We start from the raw sequence: 15,339 nt of genomic DNA, 5'->3' as shown, positions 1-15,339 counted from the left end.
AGACTGTCATGTGGGAAGCTCTCTGGATGCAATGATGTCCTCCAGTTGCAGTACCAGGCAAGCTGTCCCAGAGTTCATGGAGCGGAAAGGCTCGAGAAGCAACTGAGGATGCTTGAATCACAGGTTTATAAAATCCATTCGTAAAACACAGCAAGCAGCTGAGGGAAGGAGATGGGAGGGCCGTATGACCTGATTCCTGTGCTGTCAACATTCATCGGTTCTCTTCTTTCTCTGCTAGTCAACCTCACCCCCTCAGGTGTGACCACGAGGACCAGAGCCGAGGTCTGGGCAAGAGTGCTCACAGCTGAAGGGCTTATGACACACACCAGCTCAATGGGACAGACATGGGACAAGTGTGCCTGATCATGGTGGAGTTGCCAAGAAGCAGCTGTCGCACTGCCATGGGTTCTACGTGTTTCTTGGGCAGAGGACGCATGCGACCAGAATGGGCACCAGGAATGGTGGTGAACGAAGGCCCCATGGTTCTGCATGTTTAGGTGTCTCTTGTATAAAGGCACATTGTGAATTGAACATTTAGTGCCCAGGAGCCTCATGCATATTAAGTATCTCTTGGCCCTTGTATCTCTTCCTTCCCACATGTAACATACCTGTTCTCTGTAACTATCTATTCTGAACGTATCTAAAAACCATGTCTTGCCTGTGTTATACAAACCACATGCATACTCACGTTCTCTGATGTAGCTGAATGTTTCCTAAGGCCAGGGCACATTTCAGGGTCACATAGAGTGGAGAGAGGGACCAAAATAGCCTTGCTCTGTTTGACTCCCAGCCGAGATGTCTGCTGGGCAGCACTGCCTCTGTAGGCTCTAATGGGGGAAGGGAGCTCAAGGGAGCCTCTGGGGCTGGGCAGGCTACCAGAGAGTGTGGACATTTGGGTGGACCCTGACGGAGGACTTGGGTTTCCTTGGGAGGAAATGTCAGGAAGGGCATCTGGGGCTGAGAGCACTGTGTGAGCAACAGAAGGAAGGAAACTGTGGCTGGTTGGGAAGGGATGGTATGGGGGACAGGGTGAGACTTCTGGCCCTGGGTGCTCAGATGAAGACCTGGGGTTGCCTAGTGGCTGGAAACACACACCAGCTGTGGCAACTTGACCTCTGGGATGTGAGTGTGCAGGTAGCTGCTGAGAACGGCTGTGGATTTGGAGATGTGGCTACAGGGAATGGGCAATGGATTCATCTGGGAATTCTGCAGGCAGTGGCCCATAGAGGAAACAGCCTGGAAATGAGACTGCAGATACGTGCTAAAGAGGCTGGAGGAACAGTGACCCCAGTACAAGTTTATGGATCTTATCCACAATCTAAAGAAATGGAGGCCAAATGGCTTTTGAAATTCTAAGATACATGCAGAGGAAGAGTAATGCTTCATGGGAGAGCCAGACTCTTACTGGCAGTGACGCTACACAGTAGAGTTCTGTTCCTCCTGCCCATGTCTGTGGTTGGGGCTGGGGTAGTGCACAAACATGACGCTGATGAGGCCCAAGCATTGTTGGAAAAGAATTCAGCAGCTGCCACAAGAATCTTGAATCCGTGGGTGAAGACCTTGACTTTCTCTGGGACCAATGTGGTCAAGAACAAAGTAAAATCATGACAACAAACACTGTTCAGTTTTCCAAATATAGGCTATTTTAAATACTGTACATTTACCCTCAAAGACTGACATAACTTAGAATAACTTTTATAACAGCAAGGATGAGAACTAAAACTTAAATTGTAAATACAATTTTATTTATAAAAACAAAGTTAGCTTCAAATATTTTATGAACTAGTAGAATTTTAACCTTTTGTAACATTTCCCAACAAAGTAAATAATTCTTTTTTTCACTTCTAGTCTGTCAGAAGAAAAGTCTTAGCTGAAATGGCCAGAAACTCTGACGCACACTCCGGAGGCTGCTTCCGGGGCACCTCGGCACGGCCGCTTTTCCATCCCGGCCCTCACTTGATGCGGTCCAGCAGGGTTGAAATTGTTTGACATGCTTGTTCCCAGTGCGGTAAAGAAATAGCACTTGAATGTAAATTTAATTTCCTCAGCAAGGCCATTTTTATTTTTTTTTAATTTCTGCAGAAAGGGTACACTCACCAGCAGTTTTGCCACAAGAGTATACTGAGCAAAGGAGACAGGGTCATTTATAACCTGACGCATCCACCCTACTGCTGTGTCCAGTTTCCAGTGGCTGGAATGGGACCTCACATTCTGTATTTGTCCCGATTGGCTAGCAACTTAGAACTTTTTTAGAGAGGAAAAGGCAGAGGAGAACAAAGGAAGGAGGAAGTAACTTGTGGAATGCTGAAAAAAGTAAAAACACCTTCGAATAAAGAAGAGGAACAGGCAATGACCTAAAGCTGGCTTGGACTAGTATAAGCATGCCAGGGCAAATATTTAGGCTAAATTGTGGGAGCTAAGAACATAAAGTACATTGATTCCTTTATTAGGGCTAGCAGATATTTAAGAATGTTAGCACAGGTCTTTGAATAAATTTTGCTTCTAAGAGAAGTTACTATTTATTTCTAATGAGATGGGAAGGAAAGTCTTTGAAGAGGAAACTCTACTTTTTACAGAAGTAGGAACTTAGACTTACAGTTTGCACATTGACAAACTTGTTTTCCTTCCGTACACGAGGGGTTTATGATCCTCTGTTGCAACTGATTTGTCTTATGTAACTTCAAGAGTTACTCGTCAACCTACTTACTATTCTGGACTTTTCGGGAAATGGCAATTTGCCTTCCTATTTAGTGGGAGGGATACTGAGACTGCACTTTTTCTTACCCCAAGAAGTGCACAGTGTCATTGCAATGTCAACATCAGGGAGATCTCAGCCAGTGTGAAATAATTAGATCATCCACTCAAAATTCTTAGTTACATCTTTTTAATATTTTCTTCACACTTCTTAAAAGCAGCTTAACAAGAATTGCATTAGTCAGGGTTTTCCAGAGAAACAGAAAAGAGAGGAGGAGATGTCCAGAATTGTCTCGTGTGATTACAGAGGCTAGAATCCAAGGAAGAGTGGCTTGAGTCCAGGGGCAGAATTCCCTCTTCCCCTAGGAGGTCAGTATTTCTTCCTTTAAGGCCTTCAACTGATTGGATGAGACCCACCCACATTATGGAGCATAATCTGCTTTACTAAAAGTATACTGGCTTAAATGCTAATTTCATCTGAAAAATACCACAGAATAATGTTGACCAAGTACTGGGAGAGGCCTTTTCCTTCATCTTTTGGTAAACTGCAATCCCTGGGTATATTCACATTTGAAACTCAAATGTGGGCATTGGCTACTGCAGGCCTTTCCCGGCTCAATGGAGTGCAGACAGGGGAGGCACAGGAGTGACTCCACTGTGTGAAGAGAAGACTGATGAGGGCCCGTGTGGCACCTCAGGTAGGGTCTGCACTGTCTGGACTATGGTCAGGCCCCTGCCTGAGCCAGCCCTGCTCTCCAGTGTCCCCAAGGAATCCCTGAAACTAGCATCTCATGGAGGAGACAGACGATGCAGGAGGTCCCCTGTGCCCAGAACAAATGGTACAACAAGGCCCCTCTGTTCCCCAAACTGATCTCAGCAAACTTTCCCCACAGCTTGGATCTGGGCAGGTCACAGGGCCCAAACCTCATGACCAGCAGTGCTGGACCAGGGGGCTAGAAGGGCAGGTGGAGCTCTCTGACGACATTGTGGAGAGGAGGGGTGCCAGGCAAGGGGTGTCCAGGCAGGGGGTGTCCAGGATACTGTCCTGAGAGCCTCTCCAGGGACAGGTGCCCTTAGGGGCAGAGAAAAAGGCAACCGGGGAGACCAGAGGAGTCTGATGCAGATAAGGAGGGGCTCTGTCCAGTGATGTTTCTCCACAATGAGCTCTCCTGAGGACAAGCAGCCTGCTTTATAGGCTAACCCCATTGCACAGTGAGAAGACGAAGACTTCGGAACTCAGTTCCCTAGAACCTCTTCTCTCCCTGCATAGTCCGGCCCTATTGGTCCCTTCTGGTCTTGAAGGTCTTTAATGGAAACAAACCGCAAGGCCAAGGCCAGACCTGCCTGCCCTTCATGCCCATCTCCACGCAGCAGTTGAGTGTGGACTCTGCCTCCCCTGTCCCTCGAACAGTGAGTCCCCACCAGCCCCTCCAGGGACACAGTGCCAGCTCTGCAGCCCTCCCATCCCTCTGTCCATTCTTCTGCAGGCAGGATGGGCACTGTGGCTGGAGGAAGGCTCCTGATCCACTGCTTTGGGAGAATCTCTGATTTAGCACTCCACAGGGAACCCAACTCAGCTTTGGAGCTGAGTACTGATTCAGAGAAAGAACATTTCTGCTAAGCTTAGGGCCTCAGGGAGGACAGATAATTATCTAAACTTGACAGAACAATCAATTTTCTGGGTCTGAAGTTTACAAACAAAATCCCTCTCCTTTGAAGGCAGATTAGCCGTGGAAACACCTTCTACATTGCCTGCCTAAATGGTTTGTCTCTGCAATCAATCTCTCTATTCTTTAAAACAGAATTAGGATAATTTGCATAATTGTTTCTTGTCTCAGAGAAATCTTACGGGGAGGCTGTCTCCAGATAACCAGCAGCCTGGGCTCCAGGCTGGGTTGTTTCCTGACGCCAAACCCACAGGCAGCCTTGCGGTAAGGCTCCAGGCTCTAGAGCCAAAGGCTCTAGGTCAGAGGCTCCACCTGGGACCCCTGTGCCCTCCCTGCCAGGGCGGCAGAGGGAGCCACATCCCTGAAAGCCTCTGGCTTAGGGACCTCAGAATTCCCACCTCTGATAAGGTAATGAAATGAGCCAAAGTTGGTAAAAATCTGTGAACAAACTGGCCTACAGTGGCTAAAACCAGAGGGAGAAAAATAAGGTGATAAACCCCCAAAACCAGCCATCCTGGGAAGTTTCAAGGGGCTGCATAGGGTTCTACATAGGGTTCAGTGCATGTCACAGGCCCAGCAACCACATCTGCAGCCCCCAGGACCTAATCCCCTTCTACATAGGGTTCAGTGCATGTTAGCAAACCCTGGGCTCGATTCCTGCCTAGTCCCTGCCAGATGTCCCATGCCCACCTCATTAAGAGAATGGGGCCACACAATCACACCCAGGCCATCGTGGTGATGGAGTGGCTGAGGTCCAACTTGCACACCCTTCATTGCTGGTTCAGAGCCAGCGGTCTGACCACATTCCTACCCCGAGAGGGACTTTGGGGACATTGTCCACCAGGGTTCACTGACCCCTTTTAAAGTTCCAGAAACATGGCCAGCTGGTCCCCTAGAAGTTTGGTATATGGGATAAGCCAAGGCTTGTCTTCAGGAACAGGTTTTCCACCACGTCGCTGCCCAAGGCCCACGGCATCCCCAAGTTTGCGTGAAGCCTGCCTGCCATGTCCACAGCCCATGCCGAGCCCTCCTGGAGCCACTGGAATGCTTGTTCCTGGGCATGTGATAAGCCCAGACAGCTTCCGCCTTGCAGGACAACTGTGTGCATCTGGCAGCAGTAGCCAGAGGGCCCATGGAAGATGGAGGTGAAACCAGATGCTGTGAGAACACTATTAGTCAAAACTGCATACTATAGAAATGCTTTAAAAAGCAGCAGGAGATGTGAAGACACAAATGAACAAGCGCATAGTGACACATGGCTGTCAGAACACAGGAAAGAATCCACACTGCTTCCCCCCTTTACCTAGAAAAGGAGAGTCCTAGGCCACCTCCTCCCTCGGCATACTCCTCATCCTCCTCCTCCTCCGCCGTGGCATCCTGATATTGCTGATATTCAGGCACCAGGTCGTTCATGTTGCTCTCGGCCTCGGTGAATTCCATCTCATCCATGCCCTCGCCTGTGTACCAGTGGAGGAAGGCCTTGCGCCTGAACATTGCTGTAAACTGCTCTGAGACACACGTGAAGAGTTCCTGGATGGCCGTATTATTCCCAATGAAGGTGGCCGACATTTTTAGCCCCCGGGGTGGGATGTCATAGACGGCTGTTTTTACGTTGTCAGGGAACCAGTCAGCAAAGTAGCTGCTGTTCTTATCTTGAATGTTGAACATCTGTTCATCCACCTCCCTCATGGGCATGCGACCCCTGAAAATGGCAGCCGCCGTTAGGTAGCGGCCGTGACGGGGGTCACGGGCAGCCATCATGTTCTTAGCATCAAACATCTGCTGGGTGAGCTCAGCCACAGTCAAGGCCCGGTACTGCTGGCTGCCCCGGCTGGTCAGTGGGGCAAAGCCGGGCATGAAGAAATGCAGCCGGGGAAACGGAACCATGTTCACGGCCAGCTTCCGCAGGTCAGCATTCAGCTGGCCCGGGAAGCGCAGGTACATGGTGACCCCACTCATGGTAGCAGACACCAGGTGGTTCAGGTCACCATAGGTGGGTGTGGGCAGTTTTAGGGTCTTGGAACATATGTCATATAGCGCTTCGTTATCTATACAGAAGGTCTCATCCGTGTTTTCCATGAGCTGGTGGATTGAGAGGGTGGCGTTGTAGGGCTCCACCACGGTGTCTGACACCTTGGGCGAGGGCAGGACGCTCAATGTGTTTATGATCCTGTCTGGGTACTCCTCCCGGATCTTACTAATGAGAAGGGTACCCATCCCAGACCCAGTCCCCCAACCCAGGGAGTGGGTCAGCTGGAAACCCTGCAGACAGTCACAGCTCTCAGCCTCCTGACAACGTCCATCACTGACTCCATCAGCTCCGCGCCTTCGGTGTAGTGTCCCTTGGCCCAGTTGTTTCCGGCCCCACACTGATCTGTAAGACAGTACAGCCAGTCACTCGACGGCCAGGTATACGGTCATCAGTGGTCACCACCATAATGCAGAAAGCACCAGTGTCACATGTGAGGTGAAAGCACCATTCGCCCTGCAGGTGGAGCAAATGAAACCCGCTCCCCCAGAGTTACAGGACAGCAGCTTCCCCTGTTAGAAATTAAGACAGGAGTCAAACCTGAGACGGGCTCACAGACCTCGCTGCAGGTGGCTCCTGCCCATTCTCAGGAAAGGCAGTAGCCACGGCCCCAGCTCAGCTCCCGGCAAGGACATCAGTAGCTCCTCACCTTGAGGAGACACCCGGGCCTTCCTCCCGAAGCCCGTTTAGGACAGGCAGATTGAGCGACTCGACTCGGCGGATAGGAGGGTGTTCATGGGCCCTGGCGCCACAGTTCCCACAGGATGACCTTGGGGTGTTCCTAGATTTTGAGCTGCCCTGGCTAAGGAGCCGCACCCCAGTCCTTGCCCGCAGCTCACCGGAAATGAAGTTGTCTGGCCTGAAGACCTGCCTGAAGGGACCCGAGCATACAGAGTCCATGGTGCCCGGCTCCAGATCCACGAGCACAGCGCGGGGCACGTACCTGCCACCTGCGTGGGGCGGGAGCGCATGAGCGAGGGGAGAGCCACGTTCCCAGGAGGGCGGTGGGGGAAGGACGAGGGTCTCACCGCTGGCCTCGTTGTAGTACACGTTGATGCGCTCCAGCTGCAAGTGGCTCTCCCCGTGGTAGGTGCCAGCGGAGTCGATGGCATGTTCATCAGAGATCACCTCCCAGAACTGCAAGAGACAGGAGGGGCCAGACAGGCCGGGGCTGAGTCACGGAGGCGCCCCAGCCCCTCTCCCACCCCCACCCTCATCCGCACCCCCATCCCTAGGCCGCCCTGTCCCTGGGGTCCACCCCAGCCGCCTCGCCAGCCACCCAGTTCCACCGCGTCCCCGGCAGGGAACCCAGGGACCGCAATGCAGGGGCACCGCTCCCGCCACTGCCAACATCTTCCCCGGCCACCCGGCAGGCCCGGGCTGGGCCCTCAGAGCCCCGGCTGCCAACCTTGGCCCCGATCTGGTTCCCGTACTGCCCGATCTGCATGAGCACGATCTCCCTCATGGCCAAAGCAGGATTAGGGCAGCAACAGAAGCGCGAGAAGGAGCAGCAGAGGCGCAGCGACCCAGCCCGCCCTCCGCTAACGCTTAAATAGCCCCGCATCCACCTCCCTCCGCCTCCGATTGGCTCCCAGAATAAGCAACAGCTTTACTTCCACACAGGTGCACCCACCTGTGAATCCCTTGGCGTTGAACGTCTGTTGGAGAACTCAGGTGTCCTTGCTATGGTCCCTTCCACGTTGGGGAAAGCTGCTCAGCTGGAGAACTTCCTCCCACGTCTTTAGTAAGACTAAATTCCTAGCTGAGCTGAAACTGAATTTTCCTCCCATGTGGGAGGGGAAGACTCTTGTTTCCATATTCACAGAGTGCCTTTGCACCTGTCCCAGATTGATGACATATTTTTGTAATTGATGAGTCTTTTCATCTATTAGGAGATCTGTGGTTAGGAAAGGCCTTCCGTATGTGAACTCAACAGGACTTAATTATACGTTTTACTTTGGAGCAGTTCAAACCCGCAGTAAGCTATGGGTGTTAGAGATAGTCAGGCCTCTGATTTAGCTAGTCTTCTTTAGGATTAGCCCTTTCACCTTTCCAGAGGACTGCGGTCTCCAGCAGAGTGAAGGTCATATTGGATTCTTAAAGCTGAGGATAGGTGTTGGGTTACACCTGCTGTGAAAGATGGGCCATTGTCACTTTGCAGGCTTTTGGATTACCCAAACTGAGGAGTTATTTCTTCTGGTAAACATTTTTCAGATGGGGTGGGGAATGCCTCGATCTAACCAGTGAAGGTATCAGTAAGCATTAGCAAATATTTGAATCTCCTGCAGAAAGGCTTCAGGGTAAATTAGAGTTGCCAGTTCTCATGTAGATAGGGTCCTCAATTTTGGACAGGTTTAACTGGAGAAGGAGAAAATTGCTGGCCGTTTGGGTCATGTCAGGCACAGAGCTCACAGGGCTGAGTCACCTGTTTTAGTGTCTTGAAAAGATTTACCCCTATAAACAAATGAGACATTAACAGAAACAAAGAATCCCTTCTAGGGTGAAAAGAATCATGAAAGTGCTGAGTTATACTCCTGTGATTGGTACTTGGCATTAGTAATTTATTACCATCATTCAGCCTGAGAGGCCCTGGACTGAAATGCAATCCCTGGCCCATTTTTGTTCTTCTTCAGGGTATTCCGGCCCAGTTCTATGTATGCTGACCAGCACGCCCACAAGCTTCATTGGCCCTTTCAGTGCAGGGTACTTGGCTGTGGTATCTACAAGGGCATTTCCTTTTACATGGTCAGTCTCTCTTTTGATGTCCTCTGCAATTAATTATAGTCACTTTTTGGCAGCAAAGCAGCATTCTAACAAGCTCAAAATCTGAATGATGTTGTATGGAAAAGCCCTTTGGGGTCAGGAGTCCCCACCTATTCCAAATTGCAGCATAAGCATGAAGCACTAAAAAATCATACTTGGAATCAGTGTAAATGTTAACTTTTAAATCCTTTCCAACTGCAGGGGCCTAGTAAGTTCAATTAACTCAGCTTTTTGAGCTGAGGTCGAGGCCAGCAAGGCTTGTGCCTTGATTCTCTTGTGCTGACTACTAACAGCATATCTAGCCCTCCTGTTTTCCTGATGCATACAACAACTTGCATCTGTTAACCACTCTTCCTTGGGATGGTCAAGGGGCTCATCTCTCCTACGTCTGGCCTGCTAGAATAAATTTGTTTCATAACCTGTGACATGCTTTGGCTGTGTCCCCAGTCAAATCTTATCTTGAATTATAGCTCCCATAATTCCTATATATCGTGGGAGGGGCCCAGTGGGAGGTAATTGAATTGGGGGATGGGTCTTTCCCATGCTGTTCTCGTGACAGTGAATAAGCCTCATGAGATGTGATGGTTTATTTATTTATTTATTTATTTTTGAGACAGAGTCTTGCTCTGTTGCTCAGGCTGGAGTGCATTATCATGATCTTGGCTCACTGCAACCTCTGATTCCCGGGTTCAAGCGATTCTCCTGTCTCAGCCTCCCGAGTAGCTGGGATTACAGGCGCCCACCACCATGCCTGTCTAATTTTTGTACTTTTAGTATAGACGGAGTTTCACCATGTTGGCCAGGCTGGCCTCGATCTCCTCACCTCAGGTCATCCACTGCCTTGGACTCCCAAAGTGCTGGGATTACAGCTGATGGTTTTATAAAGGGGAGTTTCCCTACACAAGCCCTTTTGCCTGCTGCCATGTAAGAGATGTGACTTTGTTCCTCACCTGCCTTCTGCCATGAGTGTGAGGCCTCTCCGACCATGTGCAACTGTGAGTCAATTAAACCTCTTTTTTTATAAATTACCCAGCCTCAGATATGTCTTTATTAGCAGCATGAGAACAGACTGATACAACCTATATGCCAGAAAGGCTGGGAGCACCTGTGGACTCTGACAGGTAAGTAGCTGGGTTTATGGTTTGCCAGGCTTTAAGGGTTATGTCTGGAGGGTCGGTCTAGCAATAAGGCCTCACACTTTCATAAATATTCTCCTATTATCCACTGCTGCCCTTTAGCTTCTAGGACCCCCTTCCCTTGGTGTGGGGTCAAAAACCTGTAGGTACTGTTCTAATGTTAGTTTATTAGCTTTGCCAACTAGAAAAGTGGTAGCAGCAATAGCTCTAAGACATCAAGGCTAAAAGTCAGAGGATTGCTGAGGAAAATAAAAGCTAAACTGTTTGGGGCCTCTTTCCTGGGGCAGCCTCCAGGCTACTGCAAAACGGAGGCGGTGGGCAGAAATGCAACAATATGCAGAGCACTCAGGTGAGGGACAAAGCACAAGGTGGACAGTCCAAAAAGAGAAAGTGGCAAACATCTTGTTTAGCCAAATCCATTCTTCTCAATGTTCCCCAGGGCCTCTAACCCTGTGGGCTTGGCCTCTAATCTGATTATGACACCCCCAGGTCTCTAACTTTGGGCTGAGTCTCTCACCCTAATATTATACCCTAGGGCCTCTCACTTAAGTAACAGTGGGTAATCATTCTTGCCAACCTGAATGGCTTCGCGACTCTAAAAGACAGCCCACTTGCCAGCTGATTAATTCTATGTGGATTGTTTTCCTTGGAGTGGGGGTCTTGTCTTGGTGTCCCTTCATGGTGTTGCTGAAAGATGTTGCTGGAAAAGAGGTTCCTGATACAGACCACAAAGTAGGATTCTTAGATCTTGTGCAGGAAGAAATTTGAGGTGAGTCAGAGAGCACAGTGAAAGAAGCAAGTTTATTAGAAATGACTCCATTACAGAGTTGGACATCCTCAGAAAACAAGAGCAGGAATGCATTGTCTTTTGTTAGTGTCTGTACTCTAACTATAAAGAGAAAGAGTTATAATTAAACTTGGAAGGTGCAGATGTACTCATTAAAGTCGGGGCTATTCGTTTTAACGATGACCATTAACCCATTGACCTAAGCTAGCTCATTAATATTATCTTTAACAAAAAATGCTGCACTCCTAGGACATTTATACATTTTTCAGGCTTGGTGGAAGTGTCTTGTATGGCCATAAATATTCTGCAATTGTAATCTGTGGCCAGTAAAAAAATGTGGCTATTTCCAGACCATAGGTATTAATCTTCTAGATGCCTTGTGAGTACCTAGCTACTCATATTAAGATAGAGAATTCTAGTCATGTTTACTAAACTAGAAGCTTGATAACCATGAGTTCCTCTAACACAGCAAGTCTACTCCTCAAGGAGAAAATGTATTTCTCAGGAATTTTGTGCATTTTGTATGGTGGCATTTGGTATGTTTACCAAAATGGCAGAAAAGAGTGAAATTAGTCCTCAAAGATTTCTCAAGATTGGATATAAAGTAAACAAAATGATTATAGTTAATATGCAACTTGACACAGTTGATACGCAAAAGAAATTTTGTTTGAAACACAATGAGATTTTTATTTTTATTTATAATTATTATTTTGAGACAGAGTCTTGCTCTACTGCCCAGGCTGGAGTGCAGTGCACCATCTTGCCTTACTGAAACCTCTGCCTCCCAGGTTCAAGTGATTCTCCTGCCTCAGTGTCCCAAGTAGCTGGGATTACAGGCATGAATCACCACACCCAGCTAATTTTTGTATCTTTAGTAGAAATGGGGTTTCACTCTGTTGGCCAGGCTGGTCTCAAACCCCTGACAACAAGTGATCTGCCCACCTTGTCCTCCCAAATTGCTGGGATTACAGGCATGAGCTACTGCTCCCAGCCACAATGAGGCTTTTAAATAATTCTGATTTCCTGCTGTTGAGCAGGGAGCTGAGCAAATTCAACAGATCATGAGCCTAAAGTAGGAGAAGACTGAGGACAAACTCTAGAACACATGTGATTAAATTAATTACAATGGAAACCAAATCAAATTTAATAAGGCCATACCTCTTAGTTTCAAGATGTTTCCCCTCATTTTGAAATGTGGTGTTATTCAGTGGAAAAGAAAAATAGTGTTTATCTCCAGAGTAAAGAACAGGGTTCCCTGCAGGGACTGACTGACTGAGAGCTATGGCTCAGGATTAAAAATTCTCTTTTTTCCACTTACAAACTAAAAATTAATTTCTAAGCCCCTATTGACTAAATGGACCCCTCTTCTTGGATAAGGACATTCCAAAGTTAACCTGAAAAGCTACTTCAAGCCATGGGTCACACCTGCCTCGTTAGACTCTCCTCCCTTTGGTTTTAATTGTAATTTTTAATTAATTTTTATGGGTACATAGTTGGTGTATATATTTATGGGGGTACATGACATACTTTGATACAGGCATGTAACGAGTAATATATAATAAAAAACAGGGTATCCGTCCCCTCAAGCATTTATAGCTTGTGTTATAAACAATCCAATTATACTATTTTAGTTTTTATAAAATATATAATTAAAATTTTTTTACCATAATCACCCTGTTGTGCTATCAAATACTGTCTTATTCATTCTTTCTAACAATTTTTTGTACCCATTTCACATCCCCACTAACCCCCTGTTCCCCCACTGCCCTTCCCAGCCTCTGGTAACCACCCTTATACTCTCTATGACATCAATTATTTCAAATTTTAGCACCCACAAATAAGTGAGGACATGTGACATTTGTCTTTCTGTGCCTGACTTATTTCACTTAACATAAAGACTTTCAGTTCCATTTCTGTTACTGCAAATGACAGACTCTCATTCTTTCTTATAGCTGAATAGTACTCCATTGTGTATATGTACCACATTTTCTCTATCCAGTCATCTGTTGATGGACATTTAGGTTTCTTCCAAATCTTGGCTATTAGTAACATTTGTTTTTGACTGACTTCTGGATAAAAGCCACCTTAACTGAGGTGAAATGATATCTCATTTTGGGTTTGATTTGCATTTCTATAATGATCAGTAACGTGGAGCACCTTTTCACTTGCCTATTTGCCATTTGTATGTCTTCTTTTCATAAATGTCCATTTAAATTTTTGTCCACTCTTTAATTGATTATATTTTTTCTATAGAATGTTTTGAACTCAATATATTGTAGTGTATTAGTCTGTTTCTGCACTGCTATAAAAAAACTGAGACTGGGTTATTTATCTATTTATGTATTGAGATGAAGTCTTGCTCTGTCGCCCAGGCTGGAGTGCACTGCTATGATCTCGGTTCACTGCAAACTCCACCTCCTGGGTTCAAGCAATTCTCTGCCTCAGCCTCTTGAGTAGCCGGGATTACAGGTACCTGACACCATGCCCAGCTAAGTTTTGTATTTTTAGTAGAGACGGGGTTTCACCATCTTGGCCAGGCTGGTCTTGAACTCCTGACCTCGTGATCCACCCGCCACAGCCTCCCAACGTGCTGGGATTACAGGCATGCGCCACTGCGCCTGGCGAGACTGGGTAATTTATAAAGGAAATAGGTTTAACTGAGTCACAGTTCCACATGGCTGGGGAGGCCTCAGGAAACTTACAATCATGGCAGACGGGAAGCAGGCACCTCTTCCATGATGGCAGGCGAGAGAGCATGTATGTGAAGCAAAGGGGGAAGAGCCCCTTATAAAACCATCAGATCTCATGAGAACTCACTCATTATCAGAAGAACAGCCTGGGGGAAACCAACCCCATGATCCAATCACCTTCTACCAGGTCTCTCCTTCAACACCTGGGGATTACAATTCAATATGAGATTTGGGTGGGGACACAAAGCCTAACCATATCATGTAGCTATTAATTGCTTTTCAGATGGGTAATTTACAAATATTTTCTTCCATTCTGTGGGTTTTCTCTTCACTTTGTTTATTGTTTCCTTCACTTTAAAAAAGCTTTCTGACTTGCTGTAATTCCATTTGTCCATGTTTGCTTTGGTTGTCTGTGCTTATGGGGCATTATTTAAGAAATTTTTGTCCAAACCAATGCCCTAAAGAGTTTCCCCAGTGTTTTCTTGTAAAATTTTGATAGTTTGAGGTGTTAGGTTTAAGTCCTTAATTCATTTTAATTTGATTTTTGTATTTTGCAAGAAATAGGGTTCTAGTTTCATTCTTCTGCCTATGGCTTGCCAGTTTTCCCAGCCCTATTTATTATAGAAACTGTCTTGTTTTTTGTTGTATGTTATTGACACTTTTGTTGAAAATTAGTTTAGCTGTATGAGTTTGTTTCTAAGTTCTCTATTTCATTCCATTTGTCTTTATGTCTTTTTATTCTAGTGTCATGCTGTTTTAATTACTATAGCTTGATAGTACAATTTAAAACCATGTAATGGGATTCCGACAGTTTTGGTTTATATACTCAGAATAGTTTTGACTATTATGGTGTCTTGTGGTTCCATATATATTTCAGATTTTTTTTCTATTTCTGTGAAGAATGTCATTGTTATTTTGATAGAGATGGCATGAAATGTATAGATTGCTTTGGATCATATGGACATTTTTTAAAATACTGATTCTTCCAATCTGTGAACATAGAAATAACTTTCCATTTTTTTGTCTTCTCTTTCATTTCTTTTATCAGTGTTTTACATTTTTAATTGTTGAGAACTTTTATTTCTTTGGTAAATTCCCACACATTTTGTTTTATTTGTGGCTATTGCAAATAGGATTACTTTTTTGAATTCTTTTTCAGTTTGTTGACTGTTGGCATATAGAAATCCTACTGATTTGTATATGTTAATTTTGTATTCTGCAAATTTACTCAAGTTATTATTTCTAATAGTTTTTTGATGGAAATATTACGCCATTCTCACATTGCTGTAAAAACAATCGGTGACTGGTTAATTTATAAAGGAAATAGGTTTAATTGGCTCATGGTTCTACAGGCTGTACAGAAAGCATAGCACTGGCTTCTGCTTCTGGTCAAGCCTCTGACAACTGACAATCAAGGTGAAAAATAAATCCGGTGCTTGCACATCACATGGTAAGTGTGAGGGCAGGGGGGAAGTGCTACACACTTGTAGATAACCAGCTCTCATAAAAACTTACTATTGTGAGAATGGCACCCAAGGAAATGATGCCAAACTGTTCATGGAAATCCTGCCCT

General features: G+C 46.4%; 1 pseudogene; it reads right to left on the bottom strand.

Annotated features, from left to right (window-relative positions):
* Positions 1–1,723: 1,723 nt before the first annotated feature.
* On the bottom strand, positions 1,724–7,855 carry LOC129135428 (tubulin beta-8 chain-like; annotated as a pseudogene).
* Between the last annotated feature and the right edge of the window lie 7,484 nt (positions 7,856–15,339).

Source organism: Pan troglodytes, chromosome 17 (genome assembly GCF_028858775.2).
Source record: "Pan troglodytes isolate AG18354 chromosome 17, NHGRI_mPanTro3-v2.0_pri, whole genome shotgun sequence".
NCBI lineage: Eukaryota > Metazoa > Chordata > Mammalia > Primates > Hominidae > Pan > Pan troglodytes.
This window is presented reverse-complemented; position numbering and strand designations above follow the sequence as displayed.